This window comes from Diachasma alloeum, unplaced genomic scaffold, assembly GCF_001412515.2.
Source record: "Diachasma alloeum isolate Michigan unplaced genomic scaffold, Dall2.0 Dall_scaffold_00528, whole genome shotgun sequence".
Lineage (NCBI taxonomy): Eukaryota > Metazoa > Arthropoda > Insecta > Hymenoptera > Braconidae > Diachasma > Diachasma alloeum.
Genome location: NW_021680660.1, coordinates 427194 through 452621, shown reverse-complemented (window position 1 = coordinate 452621; position 25428 = coordinate 427194). Strand labels below are relative to the sequence as shown.

The following is a 25428-nucleotide window of genomic DNA, read 5'->3' as shown; positions in this document are numbered from 1 at the left end:
TTTCACAGTTTACCAAAGTCTACAGAAATTTTTGCCACTCCCAAAAAAAAAGCAACCCCTGAATGAGAGAGGTGAGTGTGGAAAAAAGTCAGCAAACATTTCTGTGAAGCAATTAAAACCGTCGTCCATCTCAAAGCGGTGGTATTTTTTCCTATTTTATTTTCTATCTCCCTCTATCTTTCGCTCTCTCTCGCACTCTGGCCTCATCGATCATGGCAGCAAATATTACAACGGAACCGCGATCACCCTCCCCCCCGAAACTGGTGATTTCGGCACGAATAAAACGGGTCATGAGGAATGGAGTGTGAGGAAAATCGAAAAATGAAAGGTAAAAAAAAGTTTTGTCATGTCGCACTATGTCGTATAGCTTTCACGACTAGAGTTTCGGTAAATGGTGAAAATTTTCAGTACAGGTGAACCTCTGAGGTACCTTCATATCACAGTACTCTTGTTACAAGTGTGCTGTGTGCTGTATGCACTACAGTCGTTCCTCACGTGGAACTGACTCTCTCATTCATGGCGGAAAAAGAAAATATAAAAAAGCTCGTGATCCCACATTTTAAAACACGCATCCCCGGAATTTCCATGTGACCTACATATATTCATGCGTTGTCTGCTTTATCCGGTTCTTTGTATTTCTCCCAGGAGTTTTAATTTCATTATTTTTGGATGATCAAGGGAGATTGAATTATGTGAGTCTCTGTGCACCAGTCGTTTCTGAGGGGAAGGGAAGAGAGGATTTAATAGGATTTTATTTCATCTGGGAGAAAATGTCAAGAGCTTTTTTGAATGAATATTCAATGCAAATTTAGAAAGTGTAGACATTTTTTCATTTCAAATATTATTCCTGAAGTATTATTTCGCATTTATGCTTCTGTTGTTTTTTTATTGACCAGGGGGCTCCGCCTCTTGCTTGTACTATTTAGCAACTTTAGAAGAGGCTTAGTCCCCCAGTTATAAAAATGCATCACATTTCTATTTTTAATTTCATTTAGATTATTCAAAATTGAGAAGTTTATTTTTAATAACTATATTGTGGTTCTACGGAGATTTAAAGCGGTGGTCTGCCCTCCATATGACTCCATAAAACTACTATAAAACCCTCATGAGCTGTACAATCTTTATCAAACTCCAGGCCCTCACAGATGTCAACTACTTGAGATTCTACCCCTTATGACCGTGACTCTCATGATCCTTATTCTCAGGCATCTCCTAAATGAAGGCTTTTTAAGCGCCCCCTATTTTTCAATTGCGGAGAGAGATATTATTTCCACCCTCATGACTCTTGTGAGCCCTACCCGAGTGGAAATTCTGTTCAGGTCTTGATCAGAAACTGATCAAGTCCAATCCGAAATTCTGATCAGGCGTGTTACGCCGTTGCCTTAGGTTTTTCCACTAGGGTTTCTCCGCCTTTCATCATTAGGCATTAATTAAATTTAATTTTTTGAGAGAAAAAATTAGTAACTTCCTAGCCGGGAATCGAACCCGGGACCTCCCAATGTCGCGTCGGGTGCTCTTACCATCTGAGCTACCAGGACACTTACGACTTTCACTCTCAAATTGACTCATACCCGAGTGAAAATTCTGTTCAGGTCTTGATCAGAAACTGATCAAGTCCGATCCGAAATTCTGATCAGGTGTGTTACGCCTCTGCCTTAGGTTTTTCCACTAGGGTATGTCCAGGCGTAATTTAAAAAAAATCTTATTTGACCGCCTCCTATTCTGTTATTCTATTCTATAAATAAATATTGTTTTTGCCCATTTTTTCTTACCCTTCTCCTCCAGAATGATCAATTCCGCATATAACATGAATATTCCATAGAATTATCGGCGGGTTGCGGCAGATTTTACTAATTCCTGTAGCATCTTTCGATCTTCGGTTTTGGTTGACATGCGCGTAACCTTCATCGGAAAATAGGGGAAAAGTTGGGTGGAAGTGGATGGGAGATTGGATACATTATGAATGAGGACAACTCGCGGGAATAGAGAGGGCTCGTGGCTTCCGGTTATAAAAACCGAGGCAAGATGCTCACCGATCTATAAAAGCCCGGATTCCAGCCCTTCCTCCCTCTCCACCCATCGCCCCGTTCTATTCGCTTTTTTAAAGCTCAACGATAAATTTACCTCTCTCTAGCCGACCTCAGAATATACGCAGGAAAAATAGACCTGCATTCTCAATTCAGTGAAAAGAAAATCTTTCTTTCTTCTGTATGATGAGAATGCTCTTTTGTTGGACTGGTGGTCGTATTATGGAAAATTTTGTGGTGAGCAAAAGAATATTGAAATTCATGAAGGTTGAAGAAAAATCGGGGAAATGTTCATTAACAAAACTGACGGGTTATTTAATTGGTAAATTTAGAATGCAACGACCAATTGATCAGGATTGAATGGTGAGAGTCACATGAGAGCCAAGTAGATATAAGGTTCCATGAATTTCACATCAACACTGGCTATGAAAGGATAAAGTTGACAGAGTCCATGTAAAGGCCAACCGAAGATCAAATAATAGAATAAGTTGATGAAAGACAAATCAGGAGAGTTATTTGAGCATCAAGTTGATAAAGATAACTTAAGGGTCTAATTGATGAGGGTCAGATCAAGTTCAAATTGAAAGGGGTCTCATGAAGATCCAGTTGATGACAGTCACTGAGGGTTAAGTTGATACGATTCACAGAAGGATTAACATTCATAGAAGTCCATGTGAGGGTAAAGAATGAGAGTTATGGAAGACTTAAGTTGATAACAACCATATTGATAGGGATCTAACAGTAAGAATCACATGTGAGCTATATGGCTATGGGTCACAGACAGTTCAAGCCAACACAGGATACAAATGGATCAAGTTAATAGGGATCACATGAAGGTCACATGAAGATCAAGTAAACGCAGATCTTCATGCGTTTGAAGAATAAATGATGAGACTCAGATGAAAGTCAACTTAAGTCAAGAAAGTCAAGTTAGCTACTACTGGCACGTTAAAAGGTTCTAGGACTAGGGGGAACGCAACACATTATCAAGCTGAGACTTGCGATTTGAAAAAAGAACCTGTGCCGACTCCTGTATAGAGCGGTGTTCCTAAAGACTGGGAATTCACTGGGATCTTATCACGGTCGTATTGGAGAGGGTCACATAAAGAAGGTCAAGATAATGGAAACTGCATCACGATCAGATGGTTAGATGACGATCAAATTGTTGAAGTCAATTTTTTCCTTATGCATGAAAAAGAAATCATTGAAACCTTTCACCACTTCATTAAATAATTGATGAAACAGCAAACAAGGAGAATAGAATGAAAGTCATGTTTTTCATTAATTTTGGAAATATCAGGAGTAGTCATGGGATTCTCAATTTTCTCCTTTGGAAACAAAATTATAGACAACTGTCGCGTCACCAGTATTTTCCGCCAACGATGTTTCGGAACAATGAAAAGCTATCGTATAAAACCTTCCAACATTAATACACGTATTTTTTTACGGCAATGGCCGATGTCATGAATTCTAGGGAGATAGGTGTGGTGGTGAGGGAGGGAAGCCTTGTCACGTATAAATGTTTTATGAGTAAAATGCTAACACTACTATCCTTCACGGCCTCATATCAAGGTTTTCTGAATTCAATGTGTCTCACTGGTTCACTCTCTTCATTACGACTGAATTCTTGGAGTGAATTAATAAAATTCCTTTGGGCCATATTCAGCCCATATTGAGCAGAAATAAAACATGACAAAAATTTCTAATCAAATTGCACTTAGTTTCGAAAGCTCAAGGTATTTCTCTTCACGTGTATTGTTTCTTCTAAAATAAATTTTAACGACAGAATTAGTAATTACATGATTGAATGCTTATTGTTGAAATCTAAACTGCACTATCAAAATCTAATTTTTTTTTCAAGAATAGAAAAAAATAACTGACAAAAATTTATTGAGAATCCATTCTGACCTCTCCATGGAAGGTGTAAACAGACAGCCATAGCCTAAAAATATCACCAATGTAAATAATTAAAACAAATAGATCCAAGATACTAGCTATGCTGGCATTGTTCTGTGATGATGAGTTAATTAAGTTAAGTGTGAAATTCGCATATTCCAGAGTCAACATGTAAATAAAAATTCAAAATGAATAAATTATTAGTGAGAAAAATCACATCACGTTTGACGGATGAATCAGATTTATCACGTACAAAAATGTTCATGGCCACGGCCATGACTGCGCCATGGCCAGACCATGGCAACAGCCATGGCGTTGCCATGGTTTTTTGGCTGTTTGCCATGGAATTGCCATGGCGCTGCTGAGGGACATTGCCATGGCATTGCCATAAAAAAAAAACAAAAAACAAAAAAAACTTTTAATCAAATAATCAAGTAAGGGAGTGACCCTCGTAACCTTGTTGTACATTGTGACCCTTATGGCCCTTATGACCTTAAAGGTCCCAGAGGGCCGCAGGGGCACACAGGTCGCCTCCGTTATCGCTCCTTGTAACATCAAATAGACTTATCATCCAATAATCAAGTAAGGGAGTTTGACCCTCTTGACCCTCGTAACCTTGCTGTACCTTGTGACCCTTATGGCCCTTATGACCTTAAAGGTCCCAGGGGACCGCAGGGGCACAAAGGTCACCTCCGTTACCCCTCCTTGTAACATCAAATAGACTTATAATCAAATAATCAAGTAAGGGAGTTTGACACTCTTGACCCTCGTAACCTCGTTGTACCTTGTGACCCTTATGGCCCTTATGACCTTAAAGAGGGCCGCAGGGGCACAAATGTCAAAGGCCATGATAAAGGCCATGGCAAACGGCCAAAAGACCATAGCCATATGGCGGCGCCATGGCCGTGGCCATGAACATTTTTGCACGTGTCGATGAGATTCAGTTTTTGAAATATTTGTCATAAAATAAATGAATCCACCACATAATAATTTTTTGAAAGAGGGAAAAATATTTTTCTATAGAAGAATCTTCGATCCGAAGTTCAAAATTTTGGTAGAATTGATAGATTTGATTTTAATGTTATAATTTTAGTATGCAAAATTCATTTTTGAACGTGAAAATCATCGGGATTCATTCAATATTTTTATTTTCACCTTCAAAAACTCCAACTACTCTCCACTACTCTCGAGAGTAGTTGGAGTTTTTGAAAATGAATAGAAACGGTTGGAATATTTTTGGTACTATTTATTTTCACTATAACACTGGCTTAGACTTGTTATGGATGCATTTCTGAACTGATTTTGAGAAAATTTGCCGAGTGCTTATTCAGAATTTGTAATCATAGTGTCACTTACTGGCGTTATCAATCTGGTGTAACAGTGGAATCAACGAAGTCGTCATAATCACTGAAATCACATGGTTCCACTTCTTGTAATCAGTTTTTCTAATCAAGATGTAATAATTTGAAATCAATGCTATCATGTCGGTTCAATCATGTGCAGGAATGTTAGCTATTCAAAACTGAAATTCCTACCGATCAGCCCACTGCGCCATAGATATGATAGAAATACCATAAAAGTCAGGGATAAAATTTAGGTGTAAAACATACGAGTCAATTCAAGAGTCAAGCCGTACTCTTCAGACTGACGTACAGGAATGGAAGATACGAGTCAAATATAAGGTTAAAATCGAGTTGTTGACCGAAACTTAGGTTGTTTCAAGGTTTGAATACACTGAGAAAAAAAATTTCTAATATCTGAAACATATTTTCTTGAGACAAGTAAATTTTCTTCAATTTCTTAATTCTCTCAGGCATCTCAACTCACATGACCCGAGAAAGGCCTCATGCTTTAAAATATTCTTGTATTCAAGTATGATTTTGTCGCAAATGAACTTACTTAAATCGCGTAGAAGAATCGTCAATCTTCTAGTCTTTATTGTTTTCATGATTTTTTCGTTATGCACTTCCAATATTGCAATATGTAAAATATTCATGACGTAAGGCGGAACGATAGTGATGAATGAAAATTTATTCGAGTTCCGTGAAGTGCACACAGTCTGAGATTTAAGTCATTGAAAATAATTTACTTCTTAAGAATAGTATATTACATGCCCGAGCCTTGGAAAACAGATCACCGTCGCCCACGTGCAAGATTTCCTTCCGAACCGAAGGCGAGGATGGCAAGCACGTGGGGGAGAGTGATATGTTTTCCATGGCGAAGTGTGTATATTAATTTTCGTGTCGAGGAACCTGCGAAACGCCAATTTTGTGGCGCGCAGTGCCATGAAAATGAGGTTTTTCAGGTCCCGTGACCCGAAAAATATGTTTCAGATATTAGAAACTTTTTTTCTCAGTGTATAAAGAACGTTTTTGAATATATAGAATGATTTGAAGAAATATTATGCAGGTCTATCATTATAAATGAAAAATTAAATGAAATGAAAATTTATCATTTAACATAGTAATTGTGAGAACAAATGAAAAACTAGATGAAAAAATACGGCTGACAAAATTAAAATATGATGGAGTCCGTTGGAAAAATTACTGTTGAACATGGTAAAAATTGAACGTTTGTATAGTAGAAAATAGTAACATGAGTTAAATGTTAAATTGACATGAGTATAATTTAGGAGGATAAACATGAATTTTTACTTCGTCGGTTAAAAAAGTAATTCTCCCTTGCCCTTTCTTAAAAGAATATTCGCGGAACAGGACCAGGAAAAGGGGGATTTTTTGAATAACTGAAGTGAAAAATCATATTTAATCTTCATTATTCTTGAAAATTATTATCAATAATTTTGCTCCACGTATATTCATTTTGAAAAAGGGGAAGAAGAAGAGGAACGATTGAATTTTTTAACATTATAGAATCCGCCAGCCCGGCCATTGCGTGGTTAATGGAGGAAGGAGATTGCAAGAATTGGAAACAATCGATGTTCTCAACGTCCACTGGAGTTGTCACTAGTGAATATAATAATTTCTTCACTCTAAAAGCTTGAGACTATAAACTAAAATTTTAAATCGTAAGAAAAAATTGCAGTTTAACATAGAAAAAACTCATACGATCGGAATAATTTGTCGTTGTTTAATAGTCAAAGTTGAATAAAAAATGAAGGGTTTATAACACTTTTGAAAATAACTTTTTCGTCTGTGCATTTTATACTGTTTGGTCGGTTAAAAATTACTATGTTAAATCGTGAAAAATGAATTTCATATGAATTTCACATGAATTTCACAAATAATGAGTTAGTCAGATTTTCACGAAAGAGGGTTAATTTTATATTCTCTGAGTGCACCCATGAAATCATCACCTTTTGTGGAAGTAATTACGTGTAATCCATTACATGGTGTTATTCAATTGGAATGTGAATAGCCCCGCGGTATCAATTAGTGGGTGTAAATAATGGCTTTGAATAATTAACGAATCTTCACCAAGATAAGAATTAATAATCCCTTTTTAAATGGAATAGTCACTGATATATTTACTTCGAGTACACATTCCATTAATTAGAATGAAGAATACTTAATAATAACCAACGAATCAGTTTCTGAATTGAAGAGACATCTACTCGACGAGAATATATTAATTTTCTACAGTGAATAAATGAATTCTTGTTCCACGTCATGCAATGTTCGCATCTGACGCCATCGAATTTTAATGGAATTACACAGAAATAAATTGCAATAACAATAAAAATTAATTTCAACGAATAAATGACTGAACAATGAATTGGGTCAGGAGTCTTCAATTAACATGTGTCGAAGTTTGTTGAACCAGGGCTATCATCGATGGTAGAAGAGGGATGTGAAGAGAGGAGGGATCGCTGGGTATTGAACGAGCCATTAATTCATCATCGTTTGACGAGGACTCAGCTATTATTCATGGTTAGTCGAGTCATGAAAAATACACGAAGTGAAATTCTCTCTGGAATCACGTATCTAGTGTTAAAATTGTGTCAAACTCTAATTACAGTCGAATTCATGGAGCGGCGGAGGAGGTGAAGAGACGAGGAAGTTCCTAATGATTGAAAAAGAATAAATTTTCAAAGTTGTGAATCTGGACTTCTTCTCTCCATGATGAATCAATAACCTTGATGATTAAATATTTAGTTCCGATATTGAAAAATGCATACACGTCACCTCATATATTGGTCTTCTTTCAAGAAGTTATTTTTTTAACTCATTCTACTGAAAACCGTCATTCCACAGATCGTTTTTTGTCCATGAAATAGTGTTTTACGGCGTGGTAACGCCCCCTGACCAATGAGAGCGTAAAATTTTCGGCTGCCGTCGACTGTACGTGAAAATTTTATTATCTACAGTCGATTGTACTCGAATATTTTACGTATAGCCGATCGTGCCCGATTGACACATCGTGCTCTGGTAGCGTTTGGACGGCTAGGGACGCGTTGTTTTAATTTTTTAAGACGGGATGTAATTTTCAAAATACCAAATAATTAAGACCCAAGTTAGTTGAAAACATTGTCAAAGGTTTGTTTTCAAGTAAGAAAATATTAATATAATTGGAACGTTTTTTTATAAATTTTTGCAAAAATATATAAATGTATCAGTGACTGTAGTGGTCACGCGCGGAGGGTGTGGTTCCGGCAGTCATCCAAGCTAAGCAGCGTTCAGTCTGCCCAGTACTTGAGTAGGTGTTCGCTTAGGCACACTTAACCGGGTGGAACTACAGTCGCTAGGCACGAATGTAGAGAACCACTGTGCCCATTGAGTCAGTGTGACCAATGAACACAGTGGAATCCCTGCATTATCGGCCGGTTGCACGATTGAGGTTTTCCATGGTTTCCCTGGCAGTCCAATCCCGAATGGGGTGCAGTTGAGGATAAAGTGAGTCGGCCCGGGTTAACGCAGATAGGGAAGGGAACAAAATGTAAAAACCCGAGAGGGTATACATATGGAACCAAAAATAAAAATATAAATGTTTCAAGATTCAGCTGAATTGAATGGTGTGATCTTTCAGAATTTCGCCAATAATAGATATTTTTAACTTCCCGACCCGAAGGGAGGAAGTTATTGTAATGACCCCGAAAATCAAAAGTTGAAATTCAATGATATTTCCACGTTTCATGACTCCTCAAATCTTTCTATAATGTTTTCGAACACATGTCCGTTTGTGTGTGTGTGTGTGTGTATGTGCGAATGTATGTGACGCAAAAAATTTTGAGCTACGATTTCTCTTCAAGGAACAGTGCAATGTGAATTTTTTTTTCAATCGACCCAGCTCCATGTAACTTACAACTGATCAGTTTTTGAAGACGATCGACTCAGCGGTTCTTCAGTTATTTGCAAAAAACGTGAAAAAACGTCAAAAATGATGGTTTTTTTGCAAATTTGGCTATTTCTCCTGAAGAAATGATGCGATTTGAATTATTTTTCATGCAATCGGTGCGTCTTTGTGTAGAGTATATCTGACTGAATTGAAAAAGAAATCGTCTCAGCGGTTGTTTAGTTATTTCAAAAATAATACTTCTGATTTTTTTCTACTCGAAATTCTTGAAATGGAAAATGTTAAAAATTCTGAAAATTGAAGGAATTAAGTTGAGAAAATAACACCGAAAGAAATAAAAACAAGAATCTCAATGGATAATTGGGTTGTTGCATGAAATTTTTTTATTAAAAAAAATGATGAAATACGAANGGTGTTCGCTTAGGCACACTTAACCGGGTGGAACTACAGTCGCTAGGCACGAATGTAGAGAACCACTGTGCCCATTGAGTCAGTGTGACCAATGAACACAGTGGAATCCCTGCATTATCGGCCGGTTCCACGATTGAGGTTTTCCATGGTTTCCCTGGCAGTCCAATCCCGAATGGGGTGCAGTTGAGGATAAAGTGAGTCGGCCCGGGTTAACGCAGATAGGGAAGGGAACAAAATGTAAAAACCCGAGAGGGTATACATATGGAACCAAAAATAAAAATATAAATGTTTCAAGATTCAGCTGAATTGAATGGTGTGATCTTTCAGAATTTCGCCAATAATAGATATTTTTAACTTCCCGACCCGAAGGGAGGAAGTTATTGTAATGACCCCGAAAATCAAAAGTTGAAATTCAATGATATTTCCACGTTTCATGACTCCTCAAATCTTTCTATAATGTTTTCGAACACATGTCCATTTGTGTGTGTGTGTGTGTGTGTGTGTGTGTGTGTATGTGCGAATGTATGTGACGCAAAAAATTTTGAGCTACGATTTCTCTTCAAGGAACAGTGCAATGTGAATTTTTTTTTCAATCGACCCAGCTCCATGTAACTTACAACTGATCAGTTTTTGAAGACGATCGACTCAGCGGTTCTTCAGTTATTTGCAAAAAACGTGAAAAAACGTCAAAAATGATGGTTTTTTTGCAAATTTGGCTATTTCTCCTGAAGAAATGATGCGATTTGAATTATTTTTCATGCAATCGGTGCGTCTTTGTGTAGAGTATATCTGACTGAATTGAAAAAGAAATCGTCTCAGCGGTTGTTTAGTTATTTCAAAAATAATACTTCTGATTTTTTTCTACTCGAAATTCTTGAAATGGAAAATGTTAAAAATTCTGAAAATTGAAGGAATTAAGTTGAGAAAATAACACCGAAAGAAATAAAAACAAGAATCTCAATGGATAATTGGGTTGTTGCATGAAATTTTTTTATTAAAAAAAATGATGAAATACGAAAATGGGATGAAAAATATTAGACACGTATTTTTTTATTTTGGTCACAATGGTTCGTATATGAACGTTTTGGCGTGACGTCATAAGTTCGACGTTTTCAATCGCCTACGACTTGTTCATTGCTCATTATTTTTCAAAATAAAAAAATACGTATCTAATATTTTTCATTCAATTTTCATATTCAACAATAAAAAATTTTCATGCAAAACCCCAATTGCATAGATACGTCGTCAATCTCATGGAAAAAAACGCGATCAATAGTTATTATAATTTTGGAATTTTTCAATTCGCAAATGATTATTATTAACTTCCCGACCCGAAGGGAGGAAGTTATTGTAATGACCCCGAAAATCGAAAGTGGAAATTTAATATCTCCACGTTTCATGACTCCTGAAATCTTTCTATGATGTTTTTGAATACATGTCTATGTGTGTGTGTGTGCGAATGTATGTGACCCGAAAATTGTGGGACACGATTTCTCTTGAACCAACGATGCAATTTGATTTGTTTTTTCAATCAACGCATCTCCATGTAACTTAGAACTGATTAAGTTGTGAAGACCATCGCCTCAGCGGTTCTTCAGTTATTCGCTAAAAATATGTGAAAAAACGTCGAAAATGAGGTTTTTCACTATTTCCACTATTTCTCCTAGAGTAATGATGTGATTTGAATTTTTTTGGATCCAATCGACGCGTCTCTGTGTAGAATAAATCTTATTGAATTAAAAGAAAAATGATCTCAGCGGTTGTCTCGTTATTCGGATAATGGAATTTTCATAAATTATTTTTTTTCTGCAATTTCTTATTCTAATTTAAGCAATTCAAAATTTTTTTCTTTCAATCGATGCGTGTCACTAACTAAGAACTGAGTAGATTATGAGACAGATCGGCTCAGCAGTTAGTAATTTGCATAAAACATGTGAAAAATGAAAAAAAAGTTTTTTTTTTAAATTCAATCATTCCACGTAGAAAAATGATGCAATTTTATTCCTGCTCATACAATCGATGCATCTTTATATAATTCGATTTTATGTGGATGCCAAGTAAAATCGTCTCAGTTGTTTTGTAGTTATCAAGATGAAAATTTCAAAATTTGCGTTTTTTGTTCTAATGAACAGACAAATGAGAATCGGTCGGAAAGTTATTGGTTCGACCCATAATGGGTCACACCCAATTCTACCCACCCCTACCGGTCACACCCCAAACAAGGAGCGCGCGAAGCGCACGAGCGAGCCTGATTTTTAATTTATAAGAATGTTCTGAAATCTATATTAATCATCAATATTTTAATTTTCAACATTTGATGAAGCCATTGAAACACCAAATCAATAATTAACTAATGAATTTATCATTCATGACACAAAATTGGCGCTGTGTTTTCATGAATTATTCTGGAATCTGCATGTTTCATTGAAAACAATACATTTGAAATAGAAACCTTCTTCAATTCTCTTGTTCGTCTTGATATATTTTTTCTTATTTTGCTGTTTGGTTTTTTTCGTGAGGCGGTTCCACTCCCCTGGACCCCCTCCCGCACCCCTATTTCCCTCCGTGACTGAAATTTCAAAATGAGATTAATGACGATTTTCAGCAAAATGTAAAAGAAAATAATTTTCGTCACATGAAGGTAATGCACCAAATTAGCCTCGTGAAAAGTCACTAACAGGTGGCTTTTCACTCGGCCGTAATCTGGCGCATTACGTCCTTGTAACGAAAATAAGTATTTCATCATCAATAAATGATCCTTCCCCATTGGGAGAAGTATAACATGTTGAGTCAGTCTCATCAAATCAAACTGCGAATAAGAAGCTGATCGGTTCTTCTAGTAGAGTGTGAAGCCTACAATTTCCGATAGAACTTCATGGGATAGACAGTGTTATAACCCTGCCAACAGCACATAAATAGGCCAATGTGAAGCGAGATTAGTTTGTGGCACTGGAACATGAATAGATTTACGTTTTAGTAGCTATGACCCCCCGCGTCAAGGTTATTCGTCTCATCTGTCGACTTCCATCAGAAGAGTTAGAACTAATATTACCTCAGCTATGCTTAGTTTTTCAAATGCTGCGGCGGGAGTAAGAGGCGATGTCCTCAGTCATCACTTATGTCTCGTCTATAAACAACTTTATTGTGTCCCTGCCACGGAAGTGACTATTTTCTGATCAGCTAGGGAAGTTGACGGCTGGGTAGGGGTGTTATAAGTTGATATAGCGTCCTAATACATGGTTCATGACACGGAATTGATCGTTATCGAGAAAAAGCGATTGGAAACAATATATTTCGAAATCATGTCATTTCCTGGGGTCCAGATTCTCCGATATCCGAATGACGATACCAATTTTAATCGATCTTTGGGTGATAAGTACATGTTGTTACGTGATTGTCAATTCGTACTCTCATAACACATGATTTTCGATTTGAGTTGACAATCTGACTTCCGGAAACAATTATAATTAATCCATGAGTTCAATGAAAATGAATGGTAAAATTCTTAAGAAAAGTTTTATACACGATCGAGAAAATCTCGATTATCAATCCAATTATCGTCACTCATCTTAATGTTTCTGTTGAAACAGAAATTTCTGTGCTTCTAATGCACTTTTTTTATCTACTAGCTGGTGAAACGTCATGCCATCTGATATTTTCGCACGAGATTGTTGATTTCAAGAGCATTTTTCAAGAAACTGAAAGGACTGATTAAGAAACGCTTTCTAAAGCTCGTTTGTCTATTTCCAACTTGAATTTTAACATCTTCGAACTTCAAACCGTTGTCGATGAAGTTATGTCATTTCCAAGCTTTCAGGAAATGAGATTAGCTGTTGTCAAATGTATACACGAACCTCGGGTTATCATCGTGGGTACAAATACAAACGATAGCTTTTCGACTAAACGCTTCTTTTTTCAGTCGAATGGATGTGTTTCACCTATACAAACATATAAATTTAACAAAGCAAATTCACTGCCACACACATTCATATAAATAACAGCATGACCAAGGTAGAAATGTCCATAAAAAACAGTTGCAGTAAAACACGAGCATATGGAGTAATTCAGTTGTTTCGATGATGGGTCAAGGATAGATATATAGAACAATATTCATTAATTAAACTTCATTGAATGTGCGAAGGTATTTCCGCAATAAAATAATCCATTTGTAGACAAAACTTGTTAATTGATCGTTGAGAACCATGTTGTTAGTACAGTTTCACCAAATTTTGGGATAATCGCTTTGTGAGACAATACGTATATATTGAAAATCACTTTGACAAAAACTGTGAGTCAATACGAATTCAATACAATAGCCATCCATGTCTCGGTTTTTTTAATTTATAGTTTCAGTTAGCTGTTTGGAGAGTAGCTTCTCCCGCTTTTGTGGTCGCGGATTCACATGGAGTGAAGTTGAGAAGTACTAATCTGCACCGCCTCGCAGCATTGAAACCAGTTGTGATTCAAAAATTTATAGAATGCCTCTGATTCGAATCCAAATGAGCCTTTTTATTTCCAGAGGTTGGGATATCGAGGATTTAACATTATTTCGTGAAAATTCAATAGTAGGGAAGAGACCAACACAATGCATTATAATTTATCTGTGTATTTACGGCTCATCACCGCGCGTACATTTCAGGGTATATACCCACAATGAGATGGTTAACTCGGTACATGCAATTCCTTGTTCACGAGGTTGTGTGTAAACACAATCAGCACTAAAGTGCAAATATTTGTCAGATATTTTCTGGGATTTCATTAGATATATGGGCCAAAATGCTGAGCAAAGAATAATATTTGTGAGTATTGAAAATTTACCAGGATATTTTCTTCAAGATTAATCGAATGGAAATACTAAATATGTTAGAACAAGAGACTGATCATTAAAAACTCATCAGTTTAGGATCAGGAATGCAACGCCTGTTTTGATTCACGTTTGATGAAAATGCCAGCATTCGATCTATCTGATTAGTACCAAATCTGATACGGTTCTAATTGCGATTTACCTGATCAAACTTGAATCGCAATTCATTCGGCCATGTTGGATTCAAATACTCTGTTCAACATCTTACCAGATTCTGATCTGAAAGTCTAATCAAGAAATTCGGACCAGCATCGGATCTGTGTCTGATCTGCGCTCGGACAAACTGAGCTGGATTTCCACTCTGAAAGAACCACATATGTGCCTGATTATCTGATTTCCGATCAGACTCGGATCAGTAATGAAACGTCTTTTTGATCGGACCAATCGGGCTTTGATTCCTGATACAGGTATTCTATTAAAAATCCTATCAGATCCTGATTCGAAAGATAAATCAATAAATGCTGATCAGAATCGTATCAGTATCTGATGTAGGCTCTGGTAAATTGTGTATCGCTCAAGTGGAGATTCAAACCCAATGTTCAGCAGTTGGAGATCAGAAATGAAACTGTTTAAACCAATCAAAATGTTAAGATTTAATCTGTTCTCTCGGTGCGGGATCCGATCCATAGTTAATCGTGTGAAAGATCCGTTTTGGATCTAGCCATTGTTTTGAGATCCCAACCGAGTCTTGATGCAAAACTTCAATTAGGATATTCTGACAATAAAGTTTTGTTTTGATACGTCTCGTACGCAGTCTTATCAAAATAGTAGCGTCTAATCTGCCCTCTCATTGTGGTCTGACTAATCAGGATAGAATCAATAGCCTGAATTAAATATTCACCGCATAGTTCTCATAACATATCTCTTCCTATGGCTATCGATCATTCCTCCATCCCTTGAGTACCAAGATAAAAGTCTCTATCAGTGCCTCTAATCCGCAACTCCGAACAGCACTCACGACCAACTTTACTCGAAAATTCTCAAATTCCCACTGGGGATTCCACTCGTCTCGTCTTCCCTCTTCAGACGTCGATTTTGTGAATGACATTAATCCGCAAAAACGGAAATAGTGACTTATCATATTGAACATTCGTGAGAGGACTCTCTCGAAAGCGCTTGCACGAAAATTCAGTCGGACCTAATAAACCGATTACCTCAGCAATATCCTGTTTCCGATGGCTCTGGCAGTTTTGGTCGGTTGGAAAAGCCTCAGGTGAACGTCCCCAGTCTCACTGCAGTCGCGAACCGGCAAATTGGCCTAATATTGAGATTCCACCGGGGGTTCTGTGCGCAAGTTCAGAGGGATATGTGGTAGCACGTTTGGAACTTGAATATTGCAACACCTGCGACTACCACAAATTGACCCACCTTTACTTTTTCATATCGAGTTTTCTCTTTTTCCTCATTTTATGACCCATTTCAATGGACGATGTCCACTTTATGTCATCATGAAATTCTTACGTAATAAAATATTATAAATTGCATAGATACAGGAATGAAGAGTTTCATGATTTTTCAATGGAAGATGTCTGTTATACCTTTATTCACAGTGAAGTTTATTGGATATTTCACATAGGAAAAAGTTCCTAAAATTTAGTGGAAAACAATGGATTTGCAAAACTTGTTTTTTTACACATGCGCCATTAGTTCAATATTGTATGAATAGCGTATTTTTTTAATGCCTCTATAACAAATGCCCCATGATTTGTTATATATAAACTTATCGAGCGCTCGGAGCAATGGTAATTCGGTGGATCATCGACTCAATTCTTTAACAAAAACACGGTGAACTGTGCAACAGAATTGTTTGGGCATCCGTAGAGTGTCGTTAATCGAGTTATCCCCGATACCAACAGAGAAAGATGTAAGGAATTCGGAATAAATATAAAAAGTAGGCAGAAACAGATCCAATGTACCAGCGACGATGAGCTGTTCACACATATATTTCGAGTAATGGTGTCTGGGGGCCTATTCTCGAATTGTGCGAAGATACTTTCTTGTGCGAAAGCCGAGGTTTCATAGATTTCATGTGCGAACGTGGATATCCGCTCTAGAGACCTCCGCTTCACATGTGAATATTTTTCGTCGACAAATGTCAATATTCACACACCATTTCGTCCATCGTGATTGCCACGTCCGTCGCCTTTGGAACACATCAAAGAGTAGATATCTCTATAAATTATCCATTTTTGCAAATCCTAAGCATACCATTACAGCATAAGCAAACCATTACAGCCACACTTTTTGTTAACCTAATGGACGAAAAACAAAGTATTTCTACACATATATTTCTACACACGCTTCAGGTCAAGTATTCTCGTACGAATCTTCACACGTGTGAATGTCACTGGGAGACAAGATCCATCGGCGAAAAATATTCACGTGTGAAAGTATCTTCACACTACTCGAGAATAAGCCCCTGTATGTATGTATTTATCAATTGGTGCAATACCGCCATGAGGTTTTTACATAAAAATCTCTATCTGTAAAAATCTGTATCTGTAAAAATCTCTAACTCAGGTGCCTGTCTATTATGTTGAATACTCATTCATATTGATTTATGGTCCCAACTAACTTCTGACAGAATCTGGGTTCAACTCTGGCTAAATCCTGAATCAACTCCGATTAAAACCCGACTATACATTGATTAAACCTTGATTAAAGCTGGACTGAAAACGAATTCGAGGCTTGAAATGGTCTGAATATAGGATTATTTAACAAAACGAAATGATACGCAAAAATTTGATGATATTTCAAACGATGATACTATAACATGAAAAAATCCAAGAAGAAAAAGCTGGCTGTAGTGGTCACGCGGGGAGTGTGTGGATACGGCGGTTATCCAAGCTAAGCAGCGTTCAGTCTGCCCAGTACTTGGGTGGGTGTCCGCTTAGGCATTAACCGCGTGGAACTACAGTCGCTAGGCACGAATGTAGAGAACCACTGTGCCCATTGAGTCAGTATGACCAATGGACACAGTGCAATCCCTGTATTATCGGCCGGCTGCAAGACTGAGGTTTTCCATGGTTTCCCTGGCAGTCCAATCCCGAATGGGGTGCAGTTGGAGATAAAGTAAGTCGGCCCATGGTAACGCAGATAGGAAAGGGAACAAAATGTAAAAACCCGAGACGGTATACATATGGAAGCAAAAATAAAAATACAAGAAGAGAATGGTGACAGAAGGATTAAAAATAAGAGAAACCGAATTGCGAATTACCCATTAGAGCGAATTGAAGAATATTTTTCTGACATCAGTTCTGTTCTTTGTCTAGTTTTCTGGCAATTTCTATTGTGAAAGAAGGATAAAACATCCTGTGATTGAAAAAATTCGGACTATTTGCTCATTTTCGCATTACAGAATGACCTGCAATTAATAAAAGTTTTGGTTATCGCTCTCATACACTTCTTTGCTATTAATTATGACGTATTTTCTAGGCCCGAGAAAAAAGCATTTAAAAAATTATTGTTTCCTGAATTTAGAAAATTTTAACCTGGAATTCATCGCAATTTTCACGATCTATTTCAAATATTTTACTTTTTAGAAATTGGACGAAAATTCTCGATTCTAGATAAACGGATATTGGAAATCATGGCTTCTATATTAAATTTTTTTTCAATTAGCAATGTTACTTTTTCTGCGTTCAATAATTTCTACTCAAAATTGAAGGAAAATGTTTGATCAAGAGGTTGTCCATCAGCTGACATTTGAAAAAAAACCTTTATGGAAAATAACACGAGATAAGCTTAGAATATGCAATCATGCGAAAAACTGCTCATTTTCCTTGTAACTTTAGAAATTCATATTCACTTGATAGTTTCCTGTTTTTCATGCTCACCAGGAAAGAAACGAACAAAAAACAGAGATAATCAGTATTTAATCGCAATATCAACTTTAATGAGATGAAATATATGAAAGAAATTATAGCATTCTTGAAGGAAGAAGGGAGAGCTTACGATGAGAATTTTCTAGAATAAAAGCAGAAGGAGAAGCGTCACTTATCACAGTTGTTCTCCAACGGCAGTAGAAACAGTTCGATTCTACATTTCGAGTACTTCCGATTTTTGATATGGCTAAATATCTGTTGAATATATTCCTGATCGTGGGGATCATTGCGATCATGAGCATCGCATTATCAAGTGAGTTTTATATAGACAGTTTTAGGAAGACAATTTTCTTTCAAGCTCCACTTATCAGGTAGCTGTTAATAGATTAATTATCTTTTTACATTTGTCTTCTGATGAAACCAATTTCAAGGATTATTTTTTTTCTATGAGAGACTCATCATGTGAATATTGTTTTTTGAGATTTATTCTACAATTTATTCTCAAAGAAAACTGTCTTTTGACAATTGTTTTATGTCATTTTCGCATACATGGATCATCTACTTCATTCATACCAACTTATTAGCAAACAAATAATCTATTTGTTGGATTCCGGATTGAGGAAACAAATTTCTTCAATTTAAACACAAAATCTTTATTCAAGACTAAATATACAAGTACAATTTGAGATACTTTGGATCTCTTCCGGAATAGATGTAGCTTGTTAGATTGTTTGAATACTTTTGATTAAGTTGAGTACAGAGAGTTTTTAGTTAAACTCCTCTGAGGGTGAATAGTAGGGGTTGAAGTGATTGGAGGGAGAAGGGCCCAAGGTGGTTGATTGATTAATTTAAGTGAGGGATGAGCCTTGATGGCTGGACTTAGGGAGGTAAGGGGAACGTACGCACTGGAGGAGGATTATAGGGAGAGGTATTGGGAAATACCGGATTGACGTTTCTACGAACTGAGGCATTGGGAAAGTGGAGGATTAGGGATCCAAGGTGCTGGGAAAATACCGAGGAGGCAATTAAACGATTGCGAAGGATTCGGGCCTGAATGGTAATAAAACGATTTGGGGCTCGGAGTTTTCAGGATTAAGTTATAAAACCGTAATAAAATATTTGAGTGAAAGGATCTGTCTAATGGAAACATTGGATGGACGCTTGGAGAGAGACACAGGGTTTTGGGAAAGTACTTTTAGGAAAACTGATGGTATACAACATATTTTTGGCCTTAATTCTCTTCAACATAAGATAAATATGAATAACCTATTTATCTTTCTTCATTTCTCTTCTAATGGAACGAATGACCCGAGATTATTTCTTTAAGTGATGGACTAATCATAAGAAAATTGCCCTTCAAAATTTATCCTTCAAGGCAACTCTCAAATGAAAAATGTAATTTGAAATTTCTTAAAATCATTAACTTTACTCCGATAACCAGAAACTTCTTTCTTCTGTTTCTCTCTTCCGTTCAATGTCTTCATTCATTCAATAAATTTCCCCATTCACCATTCAAAGAGGAAAAATCATATCTATTTCCGCCCCATGAATGACGAACATTCATTCATATTCATTATCTGCCGATATTGAACCGTTGGTAGTTGACATTTTCCAAAGATTTCGAATCGCAAATAATAAAACGCCGAGACGCGTACTCCGGCCTTGGCAGCTATCATCACATTTTTCATGAACTCATCGTTGAAATGCATCACTCGATAAGTCTATAGTACTACTGGTATGTTCATATCTAACAATTGTATTGTTAATCGTTTCAGCTCAAAGCAAGATTTTACCGTGCACTGACGATCACGACTGCACGCCTGCGCTCTGCAAACAGAGCTATGGCAAATGGTACAAAGAAACTCACACTCCAAAGTGCTTATATGGCCAATGGGGATTGTATTGTGACTGTGGGACTGACTTGCCTGAGGGAATTCAATAAAATTGGATGCATTTGTACAAAAAATCATTCCAGGATATCGTCAATTTAATTTTTGATTGTTTCATGGATTTGTCAAGTTCGAAAAAATAAATAATCTGAAAGGATTCCGTACCACATAAACCAATTTTTGACACTTCCCGAGTGGAAATTTTGGTCAGGTCTAAGTCAGGACTGGATCAAATCAGGCCTGACGATTGATCAGAAAATGATCTGATGACTGGATCAAGCCAGATCAGTCATGTAACGCGGTTTTTAATCAAGACTTGATCAGGCCTAACAGTTCCGGATTTGATCAAGTTGACGTATTCAAACTTGATGACCTATCTGTCCGAATCAATAATAATTATTAGTGATAACTAATTCAAAACAAAAGAGAATTCAATTTTTCCACGATAGATGGCCTCTCCTAATGAATTCCTACCGTAATTACCGTTGAAAAAACTTTCGTATTTTTGCCGATGGTGGTGATCGCACCGGGGAACCAAAATGTTGGAAATGTTGCTTCTGAAATTGAGCAATCAGATTCTTATGCTGAGTGCAATACATTCTAGAACTAGGAGTTTCTTAGAACCAATAACTTAGCTCTGGAAACTAGAAACCTTCTTTTCCCCCTGTATTCATACGGAAAAATAAATTTCAATCTTAAAGTACCCAATGAAAATCGAGCAACTGTTGCCCCCCTTCGTGAGGCTCTTTCGGTTGAACGTTTCGAAAAAGCGGACTGCATTATCTAAATTTAAGACATCATTCTTTCCTATATTCCAGGATGTATTTTTTCTATGTTGTTTCTTCTATCAATCAGCTGTTTTAGCTGTTCTATCATTCAGCTGTTTCTTATTTTCTTCTGTCCATCAGTTGTTTTAGTAAACTCCAAGAATTATCTCTTACTGAAACCAAAAAAATCGAGTTCGAAGAGACCGATAACTCTCGTTTAATCCATACTTTACGCTCTAACAAGTCCTAATTGTATTTTCGATTATCTTCCAAGCGATCTAGTTTAACCAAAAACAACTTCGTTAATAGCTGACGGGCATCATAATCACCACATAAACAAAATTTGCATCAACGATCTTGTAAAGCAATCATTTGTTGATTACTCTATGAAATTAATGGAACCTAGATTACGCCATAATTTTTCATGCAGAATCTCCCTTCCAAAATTCCGATAAATTGTTTATTTTCCGTAGACAGCAGCAATTATTGCAACAATTCATGTATTCAAATATCCGCTCCCAACAAATGTCCAGCAGTGTCTGTACATCCCCAGTCATTGGATTCATTCGGCCTCGTGTCCGAGTTTCTATTTATACACGCACGTTAACGACTAGCTCGAATCAACACAGCCCACGAAGGACAAACTCACCCTGCATATTGCCATTTCACTTCCCTCCCCCCTTCGCTTCTTCAATTTTTGATTACTACGTTTATCCAGCCTGTCAAATAAAACTGTCTAATTTTTGCTCTTTTTTTCCTCTTTTGTGTCTGGTCGAAGAACACTCGTTAGTGACACTGTTCTATCCCTGAAATCCGTCCCAAATACTGCACTTCCATGATGAACAATGGGCGTAAAAAGGTTCTTCAGTTGTATTACCTCGGTGTCTTTTGAATCTGAGAGAGGACTTCGAGTAATCATCATTACAAATATGAAAAATCCTGAGTCGACATTTAGTTGAGGCAACCTGATCATGGATGCGGTACAGATGCGACGAGTTTAACATGGCCCTGATCCGGAGGGCGCAGGATTATCTATATCAAAGCAAGATCAATTTTATTGATATCCCAATCAGTAGAGCTCTTTCCGGAACCTGACAAGGTTCTGATCAGGTACTGATCATGCCCTGATCAGGTTGCTGAGAAGAGCAAATCAAATAAAAAATGAGAATTGTTTTTATCAGTCTAGGATGAACGATCGATTGTGTTTATATTCTAACTGGAAAGGGAGTAGAAAGTCATCTGAATAAAAATTTAGGATAGAGGATATTTCTAACAACCGATACATTTCTGATCCGAAACTAATCAAAAACCGTTTTTAATGATCAGTTTCTTACTCCTGCCTGATGTGACTTTGAATTTCATTCTAGATTAAACCTCTCAGATTACGATCCATTAAGGTTCTGAATGAAGGGTCTAAATCAAAAGTGGCTCACTCAATTCTGATTTTATCCTACTCTAACGAGCATGACTTGGATCGATCCTGAATTCAAACAAGCATTTGATTCCTCATTCCAGTCTGATCAGGATCAGGTTTTATGGATTAATCTCTGATTATGTACAGAGAAATAAAAGAATTTAGCTAAGTTTACCTGAACTCAGATTAGGTATAGAATAAATGGTCAGTGTTTTCTGGTTAACTTTCTACTTATCGACTTTCCGGATAAGGATTGTGTCAGATTCTAAAGGCAGGCTTTGGATCCAACCTGGGTGAAACCATCCTAATCCTATCTTGATCAGTAGAACCACTACTGGATATATTACCAAGACCGCAGATTAAATCCTAGCATTTCCGTCAGGCTTAAATCCAAAGGGGGATGCCATTCCTACTACGGAATGGATTCCCTCCCTTCTTTATGGATTAGTCCCAGACTCACTCCGTTCTGATTCTATCCTACTCTATAGATCATGGCTTAGATCGATCCTGAATGTAAACAAGCAGTTGATTTCTCATCGCAGCCTGATCAGGATTAGGTTTTATGGATCAAAACTTGATTACGTACTGAGTTCAATTTTAAACGAAATAATTTAGCCAATGTTACCTGATCTCAGATAAGATACATAATTTATGGTCAGTGTTTTCTGGTTAATCTTTCCGGGTAAGGATTCTGTCAGATTCTAATGGAAGGGTTTAGATCCAATCTGGACTAGACAATTCTAATCCTATCCTGATCACTCAAGCCATCACTGGATCTATTGCCAAGACGACAGATTAAATCTGAGCATTTCAGTGAGGCGTAAATCCAAAGAAGGATAGACTTCCTGATTTCAGAATGATCACTATCAGTTTTTGTGGATCCGTTCCTGACTTTTGCCCCATTAGAAATCCCCCTTCAGCATTCGTTCCTCCGCTGTAGAGCCGTAATAGAAAATGGCTGATTGTAAAAGTGGGCCATTCATCCCTAATTTTTGGAATTGCAAGAATCCATGATATCATCAGAAACCTGGAATATTTTTTCCACAAAGATAAGTATCACATCTCCATCACATGGCTTCGATCACAAAAAAAGAATAAAATTTAGCTGATCGGTGTCGTCAAACAATAACGTCTTTGCCAGGCGCCTGTCATATGTGCAGGATGTAGAATATCCCAGTGCTACTGTTTTATCATTTTTTTTCGGAAAAGCAATAAAATTTCAACGTTCATTATCGTCCATAATTGACCGAAAAGAATTCATACCAACAGAGCTGACGTTTTTCCATCCCCTGCAAATAACGGACAGTAGATAATGAACATATGTTGTTGCCTGATGACAGCTATCAGTACGAACACATCAAACCCTTTTTTATAATGGAGTCCGTGTGAAACCATGGGGGTCAATCTACAAAAAAGTTGTAGGAGAATTTTCCAAATATATCGTCTGTCAGCCGTCCCGCAGAGAGCAAATATCAGCATTCAATAGAAATACAAAAAATTCATCAATCCATTTTGTCTGGTTATATCATTCCTATTTCTGGACTCCAAACGATTCCTCTTCATGAAAAATCGAACATCATCCCTTCGGAAATATCCACGAACTCAGCGTGACATTTACGTCGAATATCTGCAGATAATACCTGACTCGAATCCCCAATTCATCTTTAGAATTTCTCAAGCAAACTCACATCGTAAACTCGCCAGAAATGCCATTGTACCATCGATGCCGTCTCCACCTCATTTCCCACACTATGAAGTTTCTCCAGTTCCAGAGATCATTAATTCCTCTCGATCATAAATCACCGCATCAGATTCTCCAGTTCATACAGCATCCGAGGCGTGGCATCTCCCTGGAATGGAAAATTATATAATAATCGTGTCATAAAGATGAATGGAAAAAGGGGTTTGAGGGAAGAAATCATGTTATTTAATTTTGTTTTCTCGGTTGGTGGTTTGCGAGTGAAGTGACACGTGTCACAGAACGTACATCAGGAATGGCGCCAAACTGACTGTGTTTTTGAAGCTCTTGGTCTACACTGGGTTGTGTGACCCAGATATCGAAAATTTTCAGGAGGAAAAGGTGTTTCGTTTGGTGGAAATTGAATTCTCTCCGAATTTCCACATTTCTACTTTTTATACTTTACATTGAAAAGAAAGCTTTCGTCTATTTCGTAATAAACATTTGGTAATGTAATATGATACCCTCTTTATTGATCTGACCTAAAAATTTCCAACTTTTTGATAATTTCTTGATTATGATTTACTGTATAGATTATTATGGAATAATAGAATGTGAAAGAAGCCAAATCGACATGAAGTATGGTCTGGGTTGAGATGAATCAAATTCTCTCCTTTATACCACAAAATTGTCAATTTGTGAAAGCAATCGCTCTTCGCTTTTAATTTAGGAGTCACGTAGAGGACGTGGCGATCCGTCGGCTTCCAACGAGAAGAACCTAAAGGACGCCAACAGCCCTACGAGATGATGAGTAAGCTTTTCTGACGAACCAATTCCTCCGGTGTCCGTCAACAAACAAACAGCAAAAAATAAAACATTTACATTAATTTTGTCGAAATAGTTGTGGAATGTCTAAGGATATATACTCACACATTATGATACGAATAGATGTTCTAATTGTAATTTATCGATTACAATTCATATTTAAGATTACAGAATTAATCACTTCTGCATCTATGGATTTATCGTCAGAAAGATGTTAAATCATTTCCAGTCTTGAAGCAAAGCTAAATTACCACACAAATGACAACTAAAGATTCGTCTCGGAGACTCCATTCATCACAACACCAAAACATGACTGAATATCTGCCATGTGTGTAAAATTCGATAGATCCTTCAATACAACCCATTCTTGAGACGCTAGACCTCTGTGTTGGAGAGCGACCTTTTTAGGATTTAGAATATTGTTTGTATTGATAAACAATGGTGTTTGATGTATAAATTATTGAAATTTATTTCAACTCATGCATTGTCTTACTTTACGAAATATTTTTTTAGAATTCTTTCGAGGGGTATCCATGATTATAAAACGTAAGTCATTACACGTGGTTATTACACCTGATTGCAG

At 37.0% G+C, this 25428-nt stretch overlaps 1 protein-coding gene and 1 long non-coding RNA gene across 3 annotated transcripts in view; both read left to right on the top strand.

Annotated features, from left to right (window-relative positions):
* Positions 1-25428, top strand: part of LOC107042837 (solute carrier family 12 member 4) — a 288759-nt gene that overhangs the window by 50800 nt on the left and 212531 nt on the right. The gene's annotated exons all lie outside the window — the stretch shown is intronic.
* Positions 18456-20334, top strand: LOC107042838. Its single transcript, XR_001461185.1, has 2 exons — positions 18456-18585; positions 20048-20334. It is a non-coding gene; the product is annotated as an uncharacterized LOC107042838 (long non-coding RNA).